At 38.0% G+C, this 21489-nt stretch overlaps 1 long non-coding RNA gene across 1 annotated transcript; it reads left to right on the top strand.

Annotated features, from left to right (window-relative positions):
* The first annotated feature begins 881 nt into the window (after positions 1 to 881).
* Positions 882 to 20361, top strand: LOC111266469 (uncharacterized). The gene is made up of 4 exons (XR_015313477.1): positions 882 to 947; positions 2815 to 2915; positions 11347 to 11658; positions 19857 to 20361. It is a non-coding gene; the product is annotated as an uncharacterized LOC111266469 (long non-coding RNA).
* The last annotated feature ends 1128 nt before the right edge of the window (positions 20362 to 21489 follow it).

Consider the following 21489-nt stretch of genomic DNA (forward strand, 5'->3'; position numbering starts at 1 on the left):
AAGAAAATCTTGCACAGCGTAAATATACGAACAGAGATTCTCTTTTGCAATCACATTGTGACAGATATTGTCGATGGTCATCATACGTTCTAATTTATTGGTTGTTAGCTTAGTTGTTGATGACGACTGGCTTTGATATAGCGCTGATACTCGCTCAAACTGTGTTTCGTATATGTGTACTACAGTAGATTATTACTTTCATATTGATACTACTGTGATAGTTTTCGGTAATTTTAGTTCACTTTCTGCAACCCTATCATAAAAAACACGCATTTATGAATTGCTGTTGTGGTACCAACCTCTTTCGTCTAACTTGTAGTACTACTCATAATTCTGGCTCAGTCCTCGATCACTTTTTTTTCTGTCATCTTATGAGAGACATATAAATTTGTTTTTTTTTCACTTGGGCAAATAAATAATAAAAAAAAGTCGATTGTAAGAGGTGATGCTCATTTTAACGTCATGCATTGGACAACAATATTTAGTGGTTTTGTTTGTGTGAATGCAATGTACAAAAAATGTGTGTGAAGTATTATACATTCCTGGTTTAATTAATCCCATTGTGAAACCTTAAATACTCTACAAGTATGTTGTGGTTATTAAGGAAGCGGTGAATTTTTGCCGATTTGAAAATTATCTATTTTAGTTTCTCTTGCACAGATCAACTTTCCTGTAGATTTTTCTCCTTTGTACCGGCGACCTTTTTAATTCTAGCTCACCTTGCACGCAGTAGTGATTCTAACTGGTTGTTATTTTCATCACGCTTTTTAATTTATTAGAAATATAAATACCTTCCAGAAAAACGCCTATTCTTACAAAAAAAAAGTTTTTTTATTTAGAGGAGATTTTTAAATTTAAATATGTGACCTGGGTAAAATATTGTAAGCACGATTACAAGCCTACATCGCAATACTCTATAATTTGTACCAGTTTCGCAAAAAAACGATGTAAGTGATTCACATCTTAAAAAAATGACTGTTTAATTTTTCAAACAACTCACTTCAGTAAGTTCAATAAGACTTTGTGGTAACTGCTTCACAATACCTTACAATTGCTACAAATGTCTTAGGATCTGACAGTGTATCTGCATAAATATTTTTTATAATATGTGTTCGATTAGGTAGACCATAGTTGCTAAAAACATGAAATGTCTAGCTTTTTGTAGCATTAAAGAAGCTAAAATGAATGTGCTTTTATTGGGCAAATTGACTTTATCCTATCAAAATTGATAATGACATAAACAGGAAACTTTGGTGTTTCTCTGGAAAGCTGTGTTTCTTCGTTGCTATATACTATACTTGTATTAAATGACTGACACGTATTGAAGGACAGTGTGACGACATATAGGATGTTTCTGTCTAAATCAAAATGTGTTATTTTAAATGAAATGAAGCACTCCATTAAAAACACGGATTCTTTTTGCCATTGCTACGACACGCCTAGGTGTACAAACAACAACTCTGTTTGATTTTAGCGTTGCTTATTGCGAAATTATGCTTATTGCAACAGCTAGAACATTTTTACGGAAGCATTTCACACAAAGTGTAGCACTTTCACCGTTAGAAGTTTGTATTGAGTCAAATGATGTTATGCACTCGATACGAAACACAGCTAACACAGTAAACTCTGTACGCCTGATTGTCAAAGTGCTTCTATCCATTCTTACTTGTGGCGTCTACTAAAAAATGCTTCCAGTACTTATTCCCAGCCCATGTACAGAAACCGGTGAAAAGTCGCTTCTCACACGTGAAAAAGATCCTGCACTTTGTGAGAAGCAGCGCGCCCTCGTATGCCACTAAAGTTAACCTTAGATCACATAATGATAAATCCTGAAACTCCTAGTGCAATAACATCTATGCATACTGGTTGAACTAGGCATTCAGGTATACCGATCCTAACTCTTCTAGCATGCAAGTATTCTTAATGCGCCATTGATGTTCATAAACACAATGTATATGCAATCCTTTTGCAGCAGCGGTTAGTTATCTTCACTCGAATTATTTCGTGACGGAGTAGAGCCAACAGCTCCATAAATGGTTGACGAAAACGTTTAAAAGTACGCATAAAAAAAGATTGAGAAGGAATCAAGCGGGTATATAGATATATACACTTCGGACTTCGGCAAATAGAAAATTTACCAGGAAAGAATCTTAACATGGATTTTGTTTACTATCCCGATTATCTCGAAAACAGTTCGCATTAGCCAAAACTGTATACATGCACAATTTGCCCTAAATCTAATTTTACACTTGTGATTTAACTGCAACGGGCGAGGTACTCAGTTTCTGACACAGCCGGGCTGTGGATAACATACCACTACGTTCCTTTGCTGCCATTGGATACCGTTGTTGCTTCTTTATCCTCAATTAAATCACCGATTTTTTATCGGCGTAGCAAAAATGAAAAATGACACTACTTAGAAGATGCTTATTCATTACCTATGGACTTCAGATTGATCCCCTTGGTTTTGAAACTCAAATGTGTAGATGAAATGACACTTATCGTTTCTATAAATAGCGAGTCTCTTGGTGTCCTGGAAAAGAAGCCGAGAATACTGAATGCCTTCCTACACTCAAAAATCGATATGGTTAACAGAGAGGTAAACCGTAAAGCCCTTATGGTTACTACTAATGGACTTAAACGACTATTTGCCTTGACGTCAGCAATGTCAACATCGATCTGTTTGACATCAGCTTCGGCAGGCACATTCGCTTGGAACCGTTTCTGTACCATTGACATCTTCCCCTTGAGTTGCTTTGGAAAGAATGTAGATGTCTTCATAGTTTACTGTGTTTCTGTGTACTTCTTTTACAGCCTTGTCCAGATAGGCGGATGTCTGCCCATTGGCACGTTGTAGAATCGATGCCAGCACGTTCGGTAAATATGGAGTACCTGACCGATATTTAGCAGCGTCGGTAAGTTCTTGAGGAACAAATGTTCGAAATCGAAGTAGATACAAAGTGCGGTTATCGGACCGTCCTTGCAAGGTCTTGTGCATCGCATTGCGGCGGAGCTCAGATGCCCAATAATAGAGCGCACTTTTTTCTAGCTGTCTTAGATGCTTTTTGCACTTTGATAACCGCTGCTTTTTGAGGGATAGCAAGCGGCTTTCGACAAAGCGTTTCCATGCAATTTTTCCAGAATGATTAGACACTGCTCAAAGCATTTCAACTCGTCTGTTCGCTTGTCAGATAGGATCAAGATATGGGGTAGTGCTTGTTAGATCACACTGCATTGCTCCAAATTGTAAAGAGTGATTGATCTTTTTGTAGCTGTCAGGTTAGTGCGCACTTCGCAGACGATAACACCAATTGATGATGATTCATATGAATAGATTATTTCTTTCAATTAACTCGATCGCAAACTCGTCCTCTTGCATGGTTTGCTGCATGATAAATTAGGCTCATGCCTTGCGCCAGGATTCTTATTAGCGGGCCTCACTAATATTTTGTGTATATAATACTACTACTACTACAAATAATAACCTACAGCGAGTCCTGAATCGTTTTGCGTTGATAGCCCGCGCTCCTTGCCTTTAAAACCAAATTTAAGAATTTTCCTGTCTTTGGTGAGGAGACTGAGAATAGTAATCTTTTGTGGAGTCCATCCATCGATGATAACACTGAAAAGTTTGTTCGCGACTAGTTGATTTTTACGTTCCGTGACAACATCGCTACAAATTCTCGGATACGAAGACATTAACTAGATCACAAAACCTAATAACTGAATTGGCTATGAACTTGAGTGTATGTACACTTTTTTCGAGATAATTATTATAAACTCTATGTTAAATTTTGTAGAGTTGCTATGCGTCCCTATATATAAATATATGTACATATATATTTTCAGCATCGTTGATTTAAAGTAATAGAACTGGAACGACTTTCATGCTTATTGCTTCTATCTAATCGAATTAGAGAAATTCTGATTATCTATTGAGTTCTATTTGTGATGAGTATTTAAGCGATTTGACATTTTCCTTCGTATGTATTAACAAAGTTCACTTAGTGTTTGTGGATCGACCTTTCCACACTAATATATATTACGTACCTTACATGTAGTACAATTATTATACTACTGACGACCACAATAAGCTACAATGGCGAGTTTTCTCTTAAATCATCTATTTAAGGGGAATGTTTCCAATTATTTTATTTGCACGTAGTAAAAATAATCTACCTTTACCCTTTAAAAGGCCAGAATCAATTTGTTGCTTTATTGTATAATGCATGTCGCTCGTATTCTTGTACTAGCACAGACAAAATACTTCCTTAAACTTGTGCTTCCTTGAATTGGGGTGTCATCAGATGAAGATCTTTGTGAGGCAACTTTGGGGGAGACATGCGCGGCAACCTCATTTCAGAAGTGCACACGAATATTTTGTGTTAGACGAATTCTGCTCAAAAAAGCTGTCAGGTTTGAGAAACAGATTAAAACTGAATTTGGAATGTTTCAAGCAACCATTTAGAATTCTATGTTCAGCACAAATTTAAATATAACTTTGGGTTCATAATATAAATGTAACTTGGGGAAACGTGGGTGTATACTACCAGCACATCATAACGGTCGCTAAATGTATAATAGTACGTATGTAGTAGTCTGACCATACTTGCGGTCAGAAAAAGAATCAAGGTTTTAACTGAATGAAAAATTGACAGATTGCTAACGAAACCCTTATTCCATGTATATACAAGGGCCTTTACTACTCATTACTCCTACATTGCATATTATTACGTATCTGATTGTTTTCTTATGCATTGCAAGCCGTTAGTATTTGCTTTATCTTCTCTCCATAATATTTTGTGGGTAAAATTAAATGCGACTTTTATACTAACATCTTGTAAACCTGAAACCTCCCACTTCAACGTGGTATCCTATATTCTCATCTGTCGCATCGCATCTTGTGCACGGAAAATTGTTATTCTTTTTTAGGTATTTTACTGTCCTTGTTTTACTTAGTATGCCTGTTTGATAGTCAGCAAGCAACCCCAATGCCTTACTGTTATAGTAAATGATCTTGGTTTTACTATATTTCTCCTTGTTCGCGTTATACATGAATGAAAATGCCTTCCATTAATTATTTGGTTATCCTCGAAATTTCGTAGTTCTACCAATCTGTTGCACGTTGTTTTACCTTCATAACGTTAGTTACTGCGCGTTAAATCAACTCTAATTTATACACAATGTGTGTGAATGTCATGATGGCATTTTGTATACTATCACTGAGGGAAGCATGCTCTTTTGTATCTATTATATATATATATATATAATATATTATATATAAAGGTGTATATATATAACTACATTCTCGCCAGATTCTACCCTGTCTATGCTTTTTTTTCGCATATTTGTCACTTACGTATATTATTTTATATATGCCAAATAGATAAAGAAATTTACTTTTGCAAATTTGCGCGCATTTCTATGACCACTCATCCCTTCTCTCTAGATCCCTAAAGCTGTTTGTTCATGAACATCCTTCGAAGAATAAAGCAGGTCTTTTTGTTTCGTTCAAACATTGATCAGTTTCCTTTGTCGTCTCCACGTAAACGTTTAGCATCTGCTCTGTTTTACCATTACGCCAGCAAAAAAGTAATAAAGACTTATTCCACGTTTTCAGTTGGATTTGTAACTATCGTGTGCAATCTGGAGCTTGTCTCGCATTTCCTTTAGATGTAATGGGAATGAAGCAACAACTATAGGCATTCTTACCCCATGACCATTTTCTAAGTAAAATTTGTTTGAGATAGTTTTCTCACCTCCCGTGCTCCTCGATATCTTAAATACATTGACCCATGCTTCATTAAATCCGCATTTTGATGTAACTGTCCATAACTGATTACTGTCGGTTGTATTATATGGACGTTTACTATCATGCTACAAGTCTCACGCTTTTCCCTCTTGTGCAGTTTACGGCATTACTGCATAGAAGAAAATGATCCCTTACGTTTTGCCTCTGATACAAACTGCTGCGTCACACTTTCCTACCCTTCCTTTAAGATAATACCGTAAACCTGCAGTAAACACCCTATGAACTACATTAGGTATTACTGCATACATATTAACTCGGGGACGGGAACGAGACAGCCAATTACTTCTACAACCGGATGACTAGAGCCGTAAGCGAGTGCCATGCGTAGCAAGACCAGAAGGTAAAACGGATAAAATGAATTCCAAAACATTACTCTATACGGAACGCGGTATTAATACCCCGCAATAACTAAATCAAAATAAATGCTTGCAACCGTAAGGCAAAGGCCGCGGGGTTACTCTAATGCATCCTAAGAGATCACGCACAGCCATTTCTAGTTTCACCAGTTTAGCTGATATACTTAGATTTACTAACTAATCTGGTTTGGTGATCGAGAGAGCGATAAAAATAGTTATTTTTCAGAATTTAAAGAATCAACACGCCATAACGTACTGCGCTAGAAGTATCTGCATTCCTCCGGAATAGGAACAGGCGTGTTATACTGTACCATCTTTCACGTTTTACATAAATTTAAAAGAGGGTGGAGATGTTCATAGAACACCGGAGCAAGCATCCTGATATAGTGTACACGAGGCGGCAGCCTAACAAGAATAGCCTTAGTTTCAGCAGTTGAAGCAGATGTTAATTAATCAATAGGCTCAATGGAACAGACGCAGATGCGTGACTTAGAGCAAGGTAGTAAAAGGTCACCAAATAGCTGATATAGCACATGCAATGCGAACCGCTGATAAGCCGCATTGAATTTGTGAATGCTAAAACAAACCCGATACTGATATGTGGGGTGATCCTTGTGGTCCAGCCTGTAGGTGGATCGAAAAATTTTATCCAAAGGGACGTTTTTTCCTGTGCGACCGCCTGCTGGCAGTGTTGCATGTCCAGACGCACAGCTTAATGATTCGGTAGTCACTCTCAAATATATTACTGGGATCGACATTTAGAGCGGGGATGAGCACCGGTGACAAGTAGCTGACACTGAGCAAACCGGCTCAGTGATAAATGAAAGCTTAGCTGCACTGCTTTCCTATGATATAGGCGTAGAGCGAAGGGTAACATGCATTCGTAGAACATATTAGATACGAGCCTAAATAGCTGGTGGCTCCATAATATTTATACACTCGTACGAAGTAATGCTTCAAGCCCAAGTAGTAATAAAATTTACACCAACAAACGGTAGGAACCAATAAGGTGAATTTAAAGCATGTTCTAATTATTTAGAGTCGTCAGGCGAATTAAACAGATTGCCTGAAATGCGTTAAGTAAATATTAACATACACTTGAGTACTGCTTACGGTAAACGGCTCTATTGGGAAACAGAGTTTCTCTACTGGACTATACATTATAAACGAGGCAAAACGAAGTTTAAAGGAGTATGGAGATTTTTGAATGGTCGTTTTTATTGGATATGTAAAACAAGGCTGCTTCTTAGAGTATTCTTTGCGAACATGATAATAACAGAGCTTTTTTTAATAATAATGGGAGGTTGATGAATTATATTATAAACATTATGAAATATTGTGAAAGGACACCATACGATTACAAAATAAAGTAGTAAGGAGAAGTACATGCAGAATATTTTTTTTACCTTATACTTCAAGGTAAAAAAAATATGGTAGCAGAGGCAAAGGGTCAAATCGAACTCGTAAAAAATATACGCAAACTGTGAGTCGGGGATTGAATTCTTGTGAATTGGATGTATTGAACATTGTGTTTACACATTATAATTCTGAACAATTCGCGAGCGACGAAGTGAATGACAGCAGCATTTTATTTCTGGGTTATGGGCGCGCTTCGGGGTCCCGATGAATGCATGCCACATACGGCTGTCCTTCTAAAGATGACATTTTCAGCACTAACATGAGTTCGCCCGTAGAACCTGATTTTAAATTTAGATAGCAATTTACCCAATGTATCTGTATTTGGTATCATATTTTGAGTAATGGAGTATGTTAGATACCGTTAAACCTTTAAACGACTGTTTTGAAGAATCCACACTTTTAGCTAGAGACTAAATTCTACGATCATTTTACTGATAGGAACAACAGAGTAAACAACTTGTGTGATGCTCACATTGAAATCCGGATTACGGTAATCATAGTAGTAAATCCTCTACTTTATAATTTATCTATTCAGAGTATACTTCGCAGGACTATTAGTCCTTAGTATTGCGTGCTTGGTACTAAGCTTATCATTAATATGGCACCACTCAGCAGCCCCGTCATGTCTTGTCTAACTGATTAATCGTGTTGTGTCTACTATATTGCACGAAATTTACCTCTACGACATTAAGCAGTACCTCTTGTCGTCTACCTCCGTTTTTCTTATATAGAAAAACCGAAACGAACTAGCCTATTGTGTCAAAAAGGTAGGTCAAAACAAAGGTAAAAATAATTGCTTTTTGTGGCAATAAAAAAATGAGATTTGCCATCCACTTATTGTGAGAACGTGGCGATTAGCCACGGAGCCGCTGGCAACAGAGCTCTCATTAGAGGATTAGCTGCCGCCTTACTAAAATGATACTCCGTAGCGGTCCGACGGCCCCGTCTAATTATTAGGTAGGTTACTGAGTCAATGTCTGTAAACATTTTCCTTCAGGAGAAAGATATCTGCTTTTCAAAACCCTCTAGCAATATCTACCATCACAAATGAAACTGCGCACGCACTTTTTGTCAGTTCGACTTCGTCATAAACTGTAATCCTTTTGCGGTAGGTAGCCACCGTAACTGACAAGGTTCTATTGAGCTGTACATAGTCCAGCTTTGGCAGGCCCAGAGACTGCCACGTCTAGGAGTTGTAGCTCGTTTCGAGTGGTGTGGAGAGGGTGTAATAAGGTCCAGGTCGTTCTTTAAGGCGAGCTTAATCACGGTGGGCCCTGTGTGAGTCCCGTAGTTATTTATGACTAGCAGACAAGGTTTCTCACGGAAAACACTGAATTATCACGAAAAAATACCTAAGGCAATCTTCAAACACTTGTTTTGTGATCTATGTGGATTTCTCCTCTAAATTAAACGTTTTTGAATTTAAAAGTCGAGAACAACCTTAGAGTCTACTGGATAAGCAGAAAAATAACAACAATAACAAATAACATTAGTTCAGTGTATACGTGCTTGCATATTGTACTGAGTTGTACTTTGAGGCGACTCGGATTGTCTAATTTTCCCGTCAGCAATCGTTGCCATTTTGTTTCACATAGATCCGAAATAAAAGAACTCCATATAACGCCTATGATGGCCACGTTATATTACACAATAGAGTTACTTTCATTGTGCCCTAAGCAATGTAACTTTGAGGCTTTTGTACCGTCGTGGAAAAATGAGCTGGTTACTTTGCTTTTTTTTCTTTCTTGCATCCAGTACGTAAGTCGTTAGGCGTTAGTCCGAACGGCTGGCTCCCAACACGATAAAAGGTTGGTCTGCACATAATTTCAAACCTCGACCGCAACGCGGAGCAGACCAATACGTTATTATTTACTGCATTATGACGGGGATGCATTTGTCATGTAGAGATGTTCAACTGTAAGACTAAATTGTACTTTCATATAGTTGGTGTAATGAGAGTAGCGACAATTTTTAGGCTTTCAATTTGTTTTCATTTGAATACTAATATAACTATGACTAAATACCGCTTTAAGGATAAGAAGTTCGAGTATTCAGTCGATACGAAGCAATTCAATATCGTCGTCAATGATAACTGAGCCAGCCCATTTACAAACCCTATCAATTTTTCTTTAGGGAAAGCTTTGCCTAGAAATTTGTCGATACATTATCAGTCTGTATTACAACGTACATCATATACTAGACACTGGAAAAACCGTAGTTGATGCGCATGGTCATGATCTTAATCGCCGAAGGAAACTATTCGAACCATGTTAAAAGCAAAATATCGAGAAAAGCGAAAATTGGAAGAGCTTGTTTGGGAGCATAACGCTCGGCTACTGCAGCCATTTAGATTTTCTCTTTTCTTTTTTCTTTCTAATCTTTCGTAGCATCTCAATTTATAATACATGCTTTCAGTTTAATGTTCTTCACTTGGCTGCAGCACTTCGGGAATGCATTGATCGATTGGTATATGTTAATGTAGTTTCGGAAGAGAAACTTGGTATTTAGATTGAGGAATGATAAGATCTTTACGCTGTTTCAGAACACGATCGCATGTACTGCTAAAACCTGCGCCAAACAGCATTGTAAACTCGTTGCGATTAAAGGCAATAAAAGAAACAATAATGGATAGTTCATTAGCCATAATCATGTATGCAGTCAACAAGAATATTTTCTTTTGGGTTGATACAACCGTTTAAAGTGAAGACATATAAAAACATTATTTTCTGCATTCACGATGTTATTACTAGCAGTTAGTGTGTAGTAAGTAGTAGTAAAATCAAATTGAAAAATGCGTCAACATCAACATTTTAAGATAAATTTGGCAAAAATGCTAACTGCATCGGGATAACCTATACCAAAACGTGATAAAAATAAAGCTGTATGTCTATAAATTTAGGAGCTAAACGTACACTTAGATGCAGATAGTGTGTCAGCGATGGCATATTTGGATACGGAGAGTAGGCTCATAGTGTGAGCAAGTAGTAGTTCATTGTTGAATTCATTTTAGTGTTCATTCAATCTTTCATATCTATAAAGTTTTGTGTTTAAAAACCTATGTTTTTTTGGCTTTCAGCGTTTACAGTTGGCGTTACTCTCTTGATCCGATTGCATTATAGGTCACATCTGGAATCTTATCCTTAGCAATGTAATTGCCCTAGCTGACAAATCTCTCAAGCATTGAACAGATTTTATGTAGAAATTTGAAGGTAAATGGGCTACAGCTGCATAATCACTGGAACATGTATTGATATATGCGCAACCGCCATGGTAGAAAATAGAAAATCAAACGGAAAATAGTACGTAGTTTCCATAATTTATAAAACAGTAAAAGTTTAGGTAGGAAGGGAGCCACGAACCATTTGTATAAAACTCCCTTGGTTCTGAATAGAACACTACTAGCAGAAATGTCACAAAAACAAACATACCGATCCAACAAAATCTAAATAAGGACAGAGAGGCCATAATTTCTATGTATCGAGCGAACCTATTTTTTTAAGCAGAATGCATGCTTAACCTCCTACAAAGCCGCTGCCTCTTTGTAAAAGCAAATACAGGTCGTTATAATGCTGGCGAGTGTATATCAAAGAACTTATCACTATAGTTAATCATAGGCACACTTGTTATCGATTGAACGTGCATTTGCACACTGATTTAAACATGCCTTGTGTCCTTAAACAGCATTCGACGAACAGCGAGATCGGTATCTTTTCCCTGATTTTCTTTCCTCGGCCATACTAACCTCACATATTGAATTAGTCAGGTGGACGCGAGGCCATATGCAGGAGGAGGTTAGCGTTTATTGTAGGGAGCGTTCAGAACGTACTGTGCTGACTCTGCCTTATGCAGGCACCATCCAGCTTGATGATGACAGCTCAGATCTCGGCTCAGCTCACCATCCCGGCCATCAAGAATCGTTACAGCGATGCCTACCTTACACCCCATCTACCAGCGAGCCATCGGGTCGCCATTGATTAGTGTACTACCAGTAAATTGGGAAGAAAATGGCTTTTTACTGATGCGTGGCGTCCGCCACGGTTTCGGCCCAAGTTACAATGCGTACCTCTGTGGGTAAGTGAAAGCTTGATGTTTTTTAAATATCGTCAGGGTCATTCAAGCGTAACGAACCGTTGAACGTCTAATGGTATGCTATTTTCTAGACAATGAAATTTCGGGCCATTGAGAGGCTTGTGTGTGTGTGGACCTGTTGCCACGGGTTAGTGCAAGACATTCCCGATTAACGATCAGCAGTTATGCTACCCGTTAACTGGAATGCTGCCAGTTATCGGAGATCCCATAAAAAGATCTAGGAAAAGAAACGTTATTAAGAACTAGAGAATACAGACCATTAATTTCGATCTGAATACGGACGGCTAGTCTGCTAATAAAGCGGCCCGGCCGTTTTCGTGGCTACAGATTCTATCTTCCTAACATTGAGGGTTGCTTCATCAATGTCAGATACAGGATTCATGCTTGGTCTGGCATTCAACTACGTATATGTGTACATTTACTTCCCCATAAATAGTAGACAAGATATATTTTAAATAAAAAAGCAGCAAAATTTTCTGGTTCGGTAATAAGTTACATGAAAAAATCAGTCGTGTTAGCTTAAAAGTACTTTTTTGGATTTTTATACACGGTTGGAAATGAAATACGAGACACTGCGGATCTGAATTCTGTTTTCTGTGACTGAAGCTACTTGCACGGTATTACAGTGTGGTAAGTTCACTTACTTAAAAAAAAAAATCTAAGAGCGCATTATTATAAAGCCATTGATTTACAGATTCGCGACAGATAAATTATATGCTTCATCCTACCTTTGAAACGACCTCCTTACACTGTCCAAATCAAATTCTACCTTTCGACGTCTCTTCTTTTGTAGCAGACCACGTTTGTCTCCTGATGCCGTCATTTGGGTGAAATTAAGTATGAGGCGGCTGGGTGGTAGTCTAGTTCTACCTACGAGAAGCACATTTTGGTTTCAGGTTTGTACCCTAGTTATGACCGCGTGGGATTCCTGGTTAAAATGCACGTGCACTGGTCGACCCAGGAGAATGAGTAATGGTGTTCGGCGGAATCGAGCTGGAAGTATCAAAGGGTTAGGTATAGGAGCAGGGATTGTGAACAGATTTGAGGTGCCTGGTCTTCGTCATTCCACCAACCTCAATTTCATAAACAGCGAATCCCTTCCTTCCAGCTATTTTTCCTGGTGTCCAATGTTGGTTCCAATAGTCCTTCATACCGAGGTGATCATATCGAAACTTTTTTCCTTAGTCTCCTCTTCAACTTTACTTCTTGAAGACTACGACAACATTCAACTTTCTTCCGACTGATCTTCAAAGTATTTCGATCAAATATTTTCTGTCTCTGCTACATAGGTACTCGATAGATCTTTATTTTAACAGAAATGTGTTGAGGTCTTCCTTTAGGTTTATTAGTCTCGTATCCAGATGAGGTTGTGTTTCAATGTATCAACGGTTCTTCTTGCCCATTATTTTGAAAGTGATAGATTTTTTTTTCACAAACGGTTCGAATCACCTTAGATACGAGCTCCGTTCCATTGTCAGCGACTAGTACTTCTGGCTTCAACCTTCAACTTCAAACTTTGCATATATGTTAGAAAATTTGTCAGGGCATTAACAGTAACCATATGTCTTGGCATTCACCAATACTGCGAAACCTGCATGCACATTTCTCCAAAATCCATCTAGAATGGATCAGGTCTGTGTCGTTTTCGAAGGAGCCTTGGCTGCTGCTGCGCAGAAGGTATAACACTTAGCCGTGTTTTGTATATCTTTGTCTCTTCCAAACCAGAAAACAAATGATCTGCCTGACTGTTTTATGTGGACAACTATTGAATTTGTGAAACTCGAGGAAATATTACCTCAAGAATAACAATCCTTTAAAAAGCAAGCATTCTTTGACGGCCGAAAAAGAACTTTTTTAATTGGTAAAATGCCAAAATGAGTTCTCCTCTGGAACCGCCTAAGGCCAATGTTCGTTTCACATACGTGTTAACGCCCTTTCAATTTCACATCGCTGTACTGGGCCTCACAGATTTCATCTGTGATCACGATGAGGTCTCAATTTGAGGATCATGAATTACTCACTTTTTTTTTTTTATAAAAACATAATGACTTGGTCTTCTCTTTCTCTTTTTTGCTTGTATCGTACTGATCAGTCTTGACATAGCATTTGATTGATCAAAGCTAATCGCATTTATATATTAGATTTCAGATATATTTATACACTTCAGTGTGAGTAACTAAAGAAAATCCGTTCAAACTACAACCAGCTGTACGGTTTTTACTAGCTTGCAACCAGTTACGGGTGGCTTTCTGTCAAACCAAACTTTTCGTAGGAAGTATATTTACCGTTTGTGTGTTCTTATTGCGCTACGTCTAAGACGCTTCCGTTTTGTTTTCAATCATAAATTAACAATGCATAATATTTTAATCTATGAAACACTTTGAAACAAAAAGATTCTACTAACTACGTCGCTCATAAGCGATTTCTTTAATGCCAAGCTTTCTTTTGCGTTTTTGTCTCTGTTAAGTCACAGGCAACGCATTACGATTTCGATTACATAGATAAGTCAATTTTGTAACTTCCACATTTTATCTTCTCTTTGGGAGAAAGCTCAGGCCAAAGTAAAACGTATAAAAACCCCGAGAAAAGTGTTACATGTTTTTATCTATGATACATGTATATTTCCACTTCAGCGCTGGACTGACCTAAAGCGCCGCTAGCTCACTTTTTTTCTTGTTCGTGTTGGCTCGATTTATTATGCACGACATGCATGTCGTGCATTATCGTACCATTATTACGAAACCTTTTATTGTCAGGCAAAGAGTATCGATCATGTAGGGCACTTAAGGGCTGCAAACACAGCAAACAGGCTTTACATTTACATTTTGGTTCAGATTAGTTCGAAAAATGGCTGTGTGTAAGAATAGGGTGCATTTAATACGTTTGGTGAGATAAATTCTTCCGTTGACGTAGAGACATCTGGCCGTGGAATAGCCAAATATGGAACGTACATATTTCGGTGTCAAACAAATGAATGTTCCAAAATTAATAGGGCCTGAAGGCAAATGATTACAACAGGGCGTGCAATAAAACCTCCCAAAAATCCACAAACCTTTAAAGTTCTTGCAACTTCAGAAGAAATGGGAATCTGAAACTGTTATTATTTGTCTAAGTACAGCCCATGTAGGTGTTTCGTATTGACTAACTTGAGTGTTTCTTATCACGGCAGTTTTGATCCTCACACACAAAGAGTTCAAAAGGACCGCGGTCGAAGATTGGCAGAACCCGTCACGCAAACAAATGGCATGGCGGCTTATAGAGGTTTGCCGTGAATGGTGTCGCATCCGCTGTAATGTAGGTGTTTTCAGGCGGCCATTTTTATGGCCTGATCGCTTGATTCAGAAAAGTAAAGCACGAATTTATTAAAAGACGTTTTAGAATCTCACTAAGCCGCATCGTATATAGTCTTCTCAATCAAACGATCGTATATACAGGTACGGCACTTAAATTGAGACGAAATTAGACGATTTGCTTCTCGTAACGCGCATCCGTTGATCCATCATTTCTCATACCAAACGAAACCATGTTCCTTCCTCAACAAAACAACAAAACCATTAAAATGAAGAATTGTGCGTCGTAGTCAGAACTTGAGTAAAGGTCAACTATTATCCAATCTCTACGTAATGAACGATCCATCGAGATTAAACTGTTTGTGTCACTCTACGCTCACAATGTACCACGTCGTAGATGGATATCCAGCTGTATGAAAAGCAGAAGCAGGTTTCAGCATAAATAACGAAAAATCCTTAACAAAATAAAAACAATGCTACCCATAAAGTTCATCGCTGCTGTCCGAAAGTGCACTTCGAATTATCCTTTTTGGACCAGGATGTTATTAGAGAAATTTCGTGAAGAAACTGAGTTTCTCACTCAATGTTTTTTATTTTATATGAGTGAGTACACGAATTATTCACGGAGACCTTAAATACATATCATATGCAATAGAAATCACACAGATGTTCTTTAAGCACAGTGACACCAAGAAAAAAAATTCAGGGGCGTTGTTTACTATTTAGTTCTTTCAAAAGTGAAACAGCAAATGGTCTTCAATTATTTTCTGACAAGATCTTCGTATCCTCGATGCAACAATAAATGGTAGATGTGATCGCCGGTTGGTTCACGATACAGAGGACGTGCCTCAAACAAATCTTCTAGTAGAATTTAAGTTCTAAAGGAGACGTCATGCACCAAACTTTTTTTTTAGAAAGGCGAAGGGATCACTAATGTAGTTTACTTACATACACAACGACTGTAGATAGCTGAAATGTCCATGAGAAGACCATACGTCTTCCACCAAAATGGTACACCGGACCAAACCGATACAAGTCGATCAGTTCAGTTGGGCTGTTTGGGAATACAAAATGTCTAGGATAAGCACGTGTGCTCGCCGAACTGGTCATATTTAGATCTGTTAAATTGTTACGTATGGAGCCCTATTGAGCGAAAGTTCAGCAAGCATCAACATGTAAACGTCGACTTGCTCACGCACACTATCAAGAGAGCGTTCGCAAAGTTGCAAGGGGAACATATAAAGTAGGCCTATTAGCGGTTTAGTCCGAACCAAAACTTAAATCGGGGTGAATGGCGATTACACCGAATAAACATGAATGCGAGGAATGACACTTCTAGCATACGTGAAAAAATCGTTAAATATGTTTTTAGTTAGATTAAATCTTACAGAAAAAATGAGAAAAGTTCCAATATAGATGCCGTATTACCCTACATCTTGAATTGTCGAAAATTTTTTTCTAGTTAAAAAATATTATATCAGAGGTAATACAAGTCGTGTCGGGTCAGCGCTGGTGTCATTTAAAAGCTGATATTTGGCTGTATTAGAAGTGCTAAAATAGAAGATTATTCAGACTTAAGACAAAATACTTTGTAGAGGATTTGTAGAGGACGCAGAAAAATCGTTAATTTATTTAATGCTGGTTACGATAAAAGTACAAACGTTGCCCCAGCCTATAAAAATGTGCAGTCAGGGCGCGTTATCAAAAGAAGCGGCTTATGGAAGGTTCTGTCAGATCATTTCGTTGTAAAACATGCTTGTCGTAATAGTCGATGAATTATGGAAAAAAGCTGATGAAATTATTGCCAAAGTACAAATATGTTCTCTACAATCTGTGGCAAAGCTCAGACTGACGCCAAAAGAGATGCGATTAGGGAGGCATCGTATATTAGGGGTTGCTGACGACTAACGAAGTGATTATTCGGAATCTCCACTGTTAACTACTAACATGACAGCGAGCCATTAAAAGATCAACTGAAAGGACTAGAGATTTTTACCCTGGACAAACCGCCTAGCCTATTTTTTTTAATTATTATATGTACAGGTTTATGTTAAGAGCGGAGAGCGTGTAAAAAACACAACGATTATACTTTGAAAAAATATCGTAAATTATCGTGTTACTTGCTGATCTTCACGCTTTTTACAGTGAGTTTTGTGGAAGTATGAGTAGCCCCTTATTTTCTTGCGCGTTCGCTGTTCAAGTTCTCCTAGCACATGCTGTGTTAATCGTAAAAGATTCTAAAACGAGGGGCGCTTCATATATAGCCATCACTAACTTTAGAACTTTTTAACCGCTTATCCATTCGCCTCAAGCTGAATAGCAACGTGGTTTCTATTGAGCTATATTATAAATGTTTATTTAGTTAAAAAATACGTTCTTTGACTACCTATTCTTTGCCTAAGTATTTCAGAATATTTGTGTTTTGTATTGGATTGGAGACAATTTCATATTTCAACCTAGTGCTAATATAGAACGGTACATTTTGCGGCATTTGTTTTTGAGATGCACTTACACAGTTTGAGGTCGACGACCGCTCACTTAAATAGGGTCGCTCAGGATTATAGCAGATTAACTGCAATGAGCTATAGAAAATCAAAAAATTCGGGTGGTTCATGACTGTAAATTCCATCTTGCCGCTAGATCGGTAGAAACAATTCGCCGTATTATAACTTATTTACTATTGTGACAGCCGTCAGACAGAAGACAAAAGAGTTACTTAGAGGTAAAAATAAATCTCGTAGAAGCCCTATTCTGAGGACTTAAGAAGAAATATAATAACAGTAAAAAAAGGAAATAGCTATGGAGTGGTTTAGAGCTATATAGATATATAGAGATAGAAGCTTACAGGTATTGGCACTTAGGTTTAGTGTATGTAAAAATACCACACTTGTTGTAGGTGAAGTTAATAAGAAACAAAATTGAACAAATAAGTGCTGCATGATTTAAGCGAGGATCAAAAATAAAAACATAAAAACGTTTGCTTTTTATTTGCTTTACACGTTAAGTCCTTGCATTAAATTACGTCCTGCGATGATTTTTTTTTCAAAACTTCAATGTATCCCCTAGGAAAATTATTTAAGACTCAACGAATCCTCGTGCCCCGGATTTCTACAGCACCAGGTAATCAAGTTAGCATCAAGGCACCAGGAGCTCATAGCTAATAATGCATAACTCAGATGACAATGAAAAAAAACTACGTTTTTTAAAAAAGCGCCTGAAAAAGTCGAGTTCACTGTCTGGTATTTGGTCATGAACGACCTAATATATCTTTATAACTTTCAAACTATCACGATTTTGTGTTTGTTGAAATATAGTGACGGATCAAAACAGTGGAATGGTGTACTGGTTGTGGAATGTGAGAGTCGAAATTACACAAAAAGTGTCAGTTCGATTCCCTTACAGTAGCATAAATTTTCTTTGATTTTCCGTTTAAAGCTATGTTAGCCGAAATGTTAGACGAACTTCTATGTTCTCGTACATCACACTCAAAATCTCGCTCTTCAGAGAATCCGCGTATTTTAGTGTTGTCATTTATGTTTCTTGCCAAACAGCCTCACCAGTAACACAACTTATAGTACACCCATACAGTTTTTTAAATCACCATAACTTAAAAGCTGCAATGTCAATGTCAACTACGACTGACTTCCTCATTTCTTGTAGCTTAGGTCAATTTAGATAAATTTCGCTCTCGTCCAATCTTCGTTAAGTTCATCCAGTTGTCAAACTGATGGTAAGTATTAAGCTCTTGTCCTTTAATTTTTCACATTGCTGTAGATCTTCATGTTTTTTGCTTTATCTTTATTTTTATTTACACTAAGTATTTTTTGCTTTTTTGTTTTGTTATTTCACCCTAAAGTTTTACTGGCGCACCGCATTCCACTGTCAGTGGTGTTTTTGTCCGGTACGCCCTTTCTATAAAACAACTTGTACAGCATCTCCATAACCCAGCTGTTGATGCATTTAAAAAAACAGTCGATCACCACAGTTTCGAACCGGCATGACACGGATACGTATCCATCTGGTCCATGAATGTTGATTGCCAAACTACTTCGGGGCGCTTTGAGCCAATCAGTTGGCAGCAGCGATGCTGTTCTCTGTGCAACTATTTTCTAGCCATACGCCCACATGGCGGCTCGGTACTCTTTAATCGATAAATTTGTCAAGACCGGGTCACCAGAATAGTTGTCTTAGATGGTGTTTTTGTCATGCCCGGGGAAGCTTGTCGTGCGCAGCCCTGAAAGCTCGCCATTTCAATGTATTGGGTAGAATTACTTTATCACCGCGACTTCATGAAACACAGAGGATCATAGAGGGTCTTGATGAAATCTGTCGTTGCTCGTGTATTCTCTCCCAAGTCTTACTCAGTTGTCTTAGCATTATCTTATCTGCTCCCACATAAACGGCTAAAGCGCTTCCCTAGTATTAGTCATCATATCCCCCCCAAATTCTTTAAGTTCGCTCGGCTTCCTGAATAGAACAGCATATTCGGTACGTTATAACATGCCCTCTGTTGTACTACGTTTCGAAATTATAATTTACGAATTTTTGGACCAATCTAACCATTCGCACTGACGCGCGCTCAGCGCTTTCCGCTCTTAATAATGCCATTATGCTCCCCATTTGCGAATTTTAAAATATAGGAAAATATACCACGTGCTATATCTATCCTGCGAATACACACGCCAACGCTACTTTCTCTCGTTGAGTAATGATGTTGGAGACCCTTTAGGGCAGCCAAAGCACCTGCTACAAACCTCATGCCATCTCTGTGCTGTTGCAGCAGTACTGCTCAAAGCCCTAAATTTGATGCGTCACTTGCTTCTGTTGTCGTTATTATGAAATCAGAAATTGCCATTGGTGCTGCTTCAATTATCCGTCCTTTCATTTCAGAAAATACTTCGTATTACTCAAAGTCCCAGGAGAACTTCGCCACGCTTTTCAGCAACTTTCGCCTACGTTCCATTATGCCTGGAAAATTCTCGAAGCGTATGGAGAAACTCGCTGCTCTTAACTCAAACTTAATTAGTTATACCGATACCGACTATTTATTGTGTATGATGGCCTCTCGATTATCTGAGTGTAGTGTCACTTTTTCTGATGCTATCTTAACACACACGAACCTTATTCGATTTCATACTGCATTTTTCGCTCAGTATCTGTTATTACTACTCACTACCACTCTGACATACCATGCAGTCAATCATGGTGCTGTTCTTCAGATACTTCAAACACCAATACATTATCATAGAGATATACCACTACCCAATTTAGACCCGCCAAAAGATGCTGTATTAACTTTTGGAGCGCGATTGGAATTAACGCTAGCCCAAAACATTCCGCTTACAATGAAATAGTGTTCATCGCGTAATAAATATCATTAAATCGCATGGCCCTTCTGCTAGCTCTACTTAATTATAGACCGACATCACATATGAGAATGAGAACCGCTTTGCCTTTTCCAAGGTGCATTTGTAGCGTATCTAGGTGTAGCAGCAAAAACGTAAAGGACGATGGCTTCGTTAACGCGCAGCCGCACCCTTCCGTCTCTCTTAGCTACCACCACCCCGACTTCTTAATTGGTTCGATGATCCCCCTTGCTTATGTAATGCTTTTTTCACTTCATCTCTCACCGTCAATGGTAATCTGCGCAATTTCTGTTGTATTCGTATTGTCAAATTTTTCACACTCACTTTTAGGCCGTAACCTTTTACATGTCTCGTAATTTCTAAAAATAGCCAATCGAGCCATTGAATTTTCCCTACTGTGCATATGCGTCGCGTATAACCCGCACCTCCCTTTTGAGAATCGATCTTTTTCTGTTTACCTCAAATAACTCGTCCTTCGTTTCCTTTATTTCGAAGTTACGCATATACTTCACGTTCCTCAGTGTTTTATAATTTATAAACTTATTTATAAATACACAAATACTGCAACTTCATGTTAGACACCTTGTTCTTTTTTTATATCGCGAAACAAGATTGAAGTGTTCGTTATACACCTAGTTTCTAACGTGGCTCGACGAACTTTTTGTAACTTGAGAAGACGTTTAGTTGATGGGAAATGGAATGTGTGACTATGGCTTTTTTGGAATCGGGCATCATTATTTCGATGTTATGAGCCCCACTATTGTGAGCCCTATACTCTGTTTTTGGCTGCTGAAAAGTTTTTTCGGCAACATATTTTATTAGTACATCATTTACTGAACGATTCTTGGCATTTTCCTTGGAGTTGTTTTACTTGCGAAGCGGTGTTTTTCATGGTTTGGTTTTTTCAACTTCTTAAGCAGCGATAATTTTTTTTTGCTTTTGCATATGTCTAAGTGATTCGAGGCGCTTAGCTGTTTGTAGCTATCCATTGAACACCTAAATTGATAAGCTGACTAATGGAGGTTGCCCAATTTTGGTATGGTTTATTATGATTTTGTGAGCTGCGAAGTTAGCTTGCTTGTATTTCTTCTATTACTAATTTGTGCTTCAGTAAGTTTCGATTGTTGGAGGCTTTAATGTCTCTTAGATCACCTTCC

The sequence above is a fragment of the Varroa jacobsoni genome, unplaced genomic scaffold, assembly GCF_002532875.2.
Source record: "Varroa jacobsoni isolate VJ856 unplaced genomic scaffold, vjacob_1.0 scaffold_117, whole genome shotgun sequence".
NCBI lineage: Eukaryota > Metazoa > Arthropoda > Arachnida > Mesostigmata > Varroidae > Varroa > Varroa jacobsoni.